The sequence below is a fragment of the Citrus sinensis genome, chromosome 3 (genome assembly GCF_022201045.2).
Source record: "Citrus sinensis cultivar Valencia sweet orange chromosome 3, DVS_A1.0, whole genome shotgun sequence".
NCBI classification, from domain to species: Eukaryota; Viridiplantae; Streptophyta; class Magnoliopsida; order Sapindales; family Rutaceae; genus Citrus; species Citrus sinensis.
Genome location: NC_068558.1, coordinates 32,966,177 through 32,972,176, shown reverse-complemented (window position 1 = coordinate 32,972,176; position 6,000 = coordinate 32,966,177).

Here is a 6,000-nt window from a genome sequence, read left to right as displayed (position 1 = left end):
AGGTAAAAGGGTTAGCAATTTTGAGAATATAACAAAGATAAAAGCAAGCTCTAAAGAATAGAAATAACAGAAAAGCCATAAGATTTGTGGCAAGCGTTCCCAGAACCTTCATATCTGACTTGAGCATCGGAGGGTTTACGCCGGGAAAACAACCGGCGTGCTCTGACTTATTTCTGTGGACGCAGGAATATTTGAAGAAGAAAGCATACGATGAGAGATCCTGATCGAGGTGAAGTTGATCGAGCAGATGTCCTGGTCGAAGCAAGAGGGCAACCAGAATCTCGCATCAACATTTTGGCGCCGTCTGTGGGGAACTGAGCAAAAAGCTTCTGTTGATAGCAAGAAGAGGAGTGAAGCAAGTGAAGAGCAATGGAGACAGGAGGAAGTAGTGCACAAGGGGGTGATATGAGGCTTAATGATTCTGTGACGCTGGGGGAGATAGCCAGTGAAGTGCAGGAAAAAGCCATGTTCGACCGGATGGAACGGATGGAAAAGCAGATGGAGACCCTGACAACCATCCTGCATGAGCTGCGGAGTGAACGAAGAGTAACCCAGGAGGAAAGGGTGAGAGGTGGTGGAGTGGCACCAGGTCCCGATAGTACGAGGAGAAGTCAAACTACCGGGAGATTTGGTGGTGAGAGAGGTAACATACCTCTGCGGGGAGAATTTCATAGAGAGGAAGAGCCACCCCCGGCAAGACAGATTTTTGACGAGGACGACGGGGTGGCGAATGCAGAGGAAACAGAGTTGAGGCAACACTTGCATGATGTAGAGCAAGAGCGGGATCAAGTTGCAGCACGTGACCCTGGTCGTGCAGTGCAGCTGGAGGAGGAAGTGCGCAGGCTAGCGCAGATAATTGACGACATGCAAGGAAGGAGCAGAGCTCCTGGTTGGAGGATAATGCTGGACGGAGAATCACCGCTCGCAGCAGAGATCATGAGGGCAGTTATTCCGAGAGATTTCCGCCTCCCAGACCTTAGATATTCGGGACGAACTGATCCGCTGGTGCACATAGAGCGCTTCAACGACATAACTGGGGTACAAGGATTATCTCAATCCCAAAGGTGCATGGTGTTCCAACTATCCCTGGAGGGACGTGCACGAGAGTGGTACAGGAAGCTTCCTCGAGGGAGCATTAAAACCTTCGAGCAGATGTGCCAGGAATTTGCAGAACAGTTTCGTGGGGCAATGGCACCAGAAGATGACATGATGGAGTTGAAAAACATGAAGCAGGGGGAACAAGAAACACTTTAGGAATTCATCAAGAGGTTTCACCGTGCTGTCCTTGATTTGGGAGCCTTCAACCATCCTCAGGCATTAAGGGGACTGAAAGAAGGGGTGAAGATAGGAAGACTGTGGTACAATTTGAGAAACCCAGTTATTCAGACGTACACAGCCGCATACGAGCAGGCTAAGAGGGACATTGATATTGAAGAGGAAAAGGCAGTACAGATTAAGACAGACCAGTTAGAAGGGTTGGGGAAGAAAGAGAAGAAAGCATTGCCAGGGAATGGGCCGATCAGGAGGAGGGACCATCAGGCCTCAGGTAGTGGAGCAGGAGGTCGGGTAACTACTTACCAGCCTCATCAGAGGCCACCACAGTATCAGCGCAGCAGGGCGCAACCTCCTCGTTCCCCAGCTAGGGAGCCTTGGAGAAGGCATGACTCGGCATACGGTGGTCTTCATCAACACTCCCACGGTAGTCGATGGGGCAGACCAGAAGTACTGCCACCGCCTCCAACTCAGAACGGAGCAAATAGAAAAAGGGCAGTGCACCTGATCGACCAGAACCAGGACTATGGGCGGTATACTTCCTTGAAGATGTCCCTGGACGAGGTGTACGAGGCCATAAAGGATCGAGGGTTGCTATACCTCCCTGCCCCAATAACAAAGCTACCCAGCAGGAGGGATAAGGGACGCTATTGTAAGTTCCATGGCACTCATGGCCATACCACAGCAGATTGCAGGGATCTCAAGACCCAGGTTGAAGATTTGGTGAGAAATCGGTATCTGGACGAGTTTATAGATGGGACCTTCCCAATGGTAGCCTCGACAAGCGAAAGGAAGCAGAGTGACAGGAACTTGAGGCGCGAGCAGCCTGCAGTAAGGGTGATAGCTGGGGGCCCAACATTGGCTGGAGATTCCAACAGGTCGAGGAAGAATTATGCTAGATACGCCATGACCAGCAAAGATGTATTCTTTAACACCCCAGCAGCCAAACGCGTAAGAGTCAGACAAGTGCCAATCATGTGGACAGATGAGGATGAAGAAGGGATTCTATACCCCCACGAGGATGCTTTGGTCATCAAGGCCACTGTTGCCAGCAAGAAGTTTGACAGGATACTGGTTGACACATGGAGCTCAGTTGATGTGTTGTTTAAGTCAACCCTGGAGGAGATGGGAATAGCAGACCTGAAATTGGATTACACCAATACCTCCTTGAAGGGGTTTGGAGGAGGAAAGTTGGTCCCTCTGGGCGTGGTCGAGCTGCCTATCACGATTGGGAGCTCCCCGACAGAAAGGACAATGATACTGGACTTTGTGGTAGTAGATGAGGAAGGTCCTTACCAGATGATCCTAGGCCGGCCATTTCTGAGGATGAGCAAAGCGGTGCTGTCCAACCATTATCTGGCTCTCAAGTACCGGGTAAATGGGGTAGTTGGAGTGGTACGAGGAGACCAGAGGATCGCAAGAAGCTACTACTCCTCGGCAGCAAAGGAAGCAATGCAGATAACATTGCTTGATATCCGAGTGGAAAACAAGAATGGCAAACAAGAACCTGTAGAGGATCTGGAGACAGTAAGCCTGGGACCAAAGAATCCGGGAAAGACGATCAGAATCGAGTCAAAACTTAAGGAAGAGCAAAAGCAGGAGTTGGTGAAATGCTTACAGGCTCATGCAGATGTGTTTGCTTGGACACATGAAGACATGCCAGGGATTGATCCTGAGGTAGCATGTCATAAGCTGGCAATAAAGAAAGGTACTCGGGCAGTAAGGCAGAAGAGGAGGTGCTTCAACCAGGAGAGGTATGAGGCTATAAATGGCGAGGTGGAAAAGCTCTTGAGAGCAGGATTCATTCGGGAAGTCAATTATCCCGAGTGGATATCGAATGTGGTGTTGGTAAAGAAGGCGAATGGCAAGTGGAGGATGTGTGTGGATTTTACATATCTCAATAAAGCATGCCCGAAAGACAGCTTCCCTTTGCAGAAAATCGACCAGCTAGTAGATTCAACAGCTGGGCACGGTCTGCTGAGCTTCATGGACGCGTTCTCGGGATATAACCAAATCCCTATGTACGAGCAGGATGAGGAGAGCACTGCTTTTATCACTAACTAGGGTTTATTCTGTTACAAGGTAATGCCATTTGGTCTCAAAAATGCTGGGGCCACCTATCAGAGGCTGGTGAATAAGGTCTTTAAGCCGTTGATCGGGAAAACCATGGAGGTGTACGTGGATGACATGATCACCAAGTCCAAAGTCCCGAAGGAACATGTCGGACACCTCGAGGAGACATTCGGGCTTTTGAGGAAGTATAAAATGAAGCTCAACCCGGAGAAGTGTGCTTTTGGGGTCGAGTCAGAGAAATTCCTTAGATTCATGGTGAGCCATAGGGGAATTGAAGCAAACCCCGAGAAAATCCAGGCGATCGTGCAGATGAGCTCTCCTCGTAGCCTGAAGGAGATGCAGAGCCTCACGGGGAGGTTGGCAGCATTGAGCAGATTCATATCCAAGGCTACAGATAAGTGTCAGCCGTTCTTTCAAGTGATAAGGAGGGGAAAGAAAATAGAATGGACTCCAGAATGCGAGGAAGCCTTCCAGAACTTGAAGCAATACTTGCAGCAAGCACCTCTGCTGTCCACACCGAGGGATGGGGACAAGTTATTTCTGTATTTGGCAGTATCAGATCGGGCCACAAGTTATGTTCTGGTGAGAGAGGAAGAAGGGGTTCAATATCTGATATACTACACCAGCAAGGCCCTGCTCGACGCTGAGACCAGATACCCACCGTTGGAAAAATGGGCACTTGCCCTTGTGGTTGCTGCTCGGAAGCTGAGGCCATACTTCCAAGCATTCCCAGTCTCGATAATAACACAAGCCAGACGCCTCTGGTTGGCTCGTCAAGTGGGTTGTAGAGCTGAGCGAGTTCGACATAGACTACAAACCCCGAGCAGCGATAAAGGCTCAGGCAATGGCCGATTTCGTAGCAGAATTCACAGAGCCCGAAGTATGTTTGGACCAACGAGAGGTAGCTACAGACAGTGGCGAAGCCCAAGTATGGCAAATGTCTGTAGATGGGTCATCAGGGGAGCAGGGATCAGGAGCAGGGATTGTCTTGGAAGGACCGGAGGGGGAGCAGATCTCTTATGCTGTAATGTTAGAATTCGCAGCCACAAATAACCAGGCAGAGTATGAAGCCTTGATAGCAAGTTTAGAATTGGCTAAGGCCATGAAAGCAGACAGAGTAAAGATCAGAACTGATTCCCAGCTGGTTGCAAATCATGTCAGCGAAAGATTTCAACCAAGAGAGGAGAAGATGCAGCAGTACCTGAAGATAGTCAGGCAGATGATGGGGAAATTTGAAGCAGTGGAGGTGGTACAAATCCCCAGAGAGCAGAATAGTCGAGCAGATATTTTGGCCAGGATGGCAGAGGTAGCAGACCCAAAAATGCCAAAGTCGATCCCTTTGGAGGTGAAGTCCAGCCCGAGCATCGAACAGAATTTAGGGGTGCTACGGATAGAACAAAAATGCTCGTGGATGGACCCAATAATTTCGTACCTTAGAGACGGGGTATTACCACCAGATAAGCTGCGAGCTCGGAAGGTTAGAGCCCAGGCCTCGAGATACGCAATGATTGATGGGGTACTGTATCGGCGAGGATATACACTACCTTTCCTTCGATGTCTGGATGAGGACGACACGGATTAGGTACTGAGAGAAGTACATGAAGGGATTTGCGGAAATCATTCTAGTGGGAGGTTCCTGGCCCACAAGGTTCTAAGACAGGGATATTTCTGGCCGATAATGCACCAGGATGCGCAAGGGAAGACCAGGAGTTGTGTAAACTGCCAGAGTTTTGCAAGTTTCTCCAACCAACCACCAGAGAAGCTCACCTCCATGGCCTCCCCTTAGCCATTTGCTCAATGGGGAATTGATCTGATCGGCCCGTTGCCAAAGGGACGAGGAGCAGCAACACATGCAATAGTTGCTATAGACTACTTCACGAAGTGGATAGAGGTAGAAGCCCTTAGCAGGATCACAGAGAAGAAAACAACAGACTTTGTGTGGAAAAACCTGGTCTGTCGATACGGGATCCCTTATGCCTTGATAACGGATAATGGTAGGCAGTTCGATAATCACAGCTTCAGGGATTTCTGCCAGAACCTTGGGATAGAGTTGAAGTATTGCTCGCCTGCTCACCCTCAATCTAACGGACAAGTAGAAGCAGCCAACAAGATGATCAAGAGGCTTTTGAAAACCAGGCTTGGAACAAAGAAGGGTGCTTGGGTTGATGAGCTATCAGGCGTACTATGGGCATACAGGACAACCCATAAGACAGCAACAGGGGAGACACCGTTCGCCTTGGCTTTCGGACATGAAGCGGTCATACCAGCTGAGATAGGAACAACCACACACTGAACAGATCATTTCAACGAGCAGGACAACGACGAGCAGATGTGTTTGAATTTGGACTTGCTAACGGAAAAAAGGGAGCAAGCAGCCTAGCGATCAGTCATTTACCAGCAGAGGGTTGCCCGGTATTATAACTAGAAGGTGAATGTACGGCAGTTCAAGGTCGGAGATTGGGTGTTAAGGAGAGTGAATCAGAACACCAAAGACTCAACTCAAGGAGTGCTCGGACCGAATTGGGAGGGGCCATACAGGGTCAAGCAGCTAGTTAGACTAGGAGCTTACAAGTTGGTTCGCATGGATGGCCACGAGGTGAAGCGCCCATGGAACGCAGCACATCTCAGGAAATATTTCCAGTAAGAGTCGTTCTT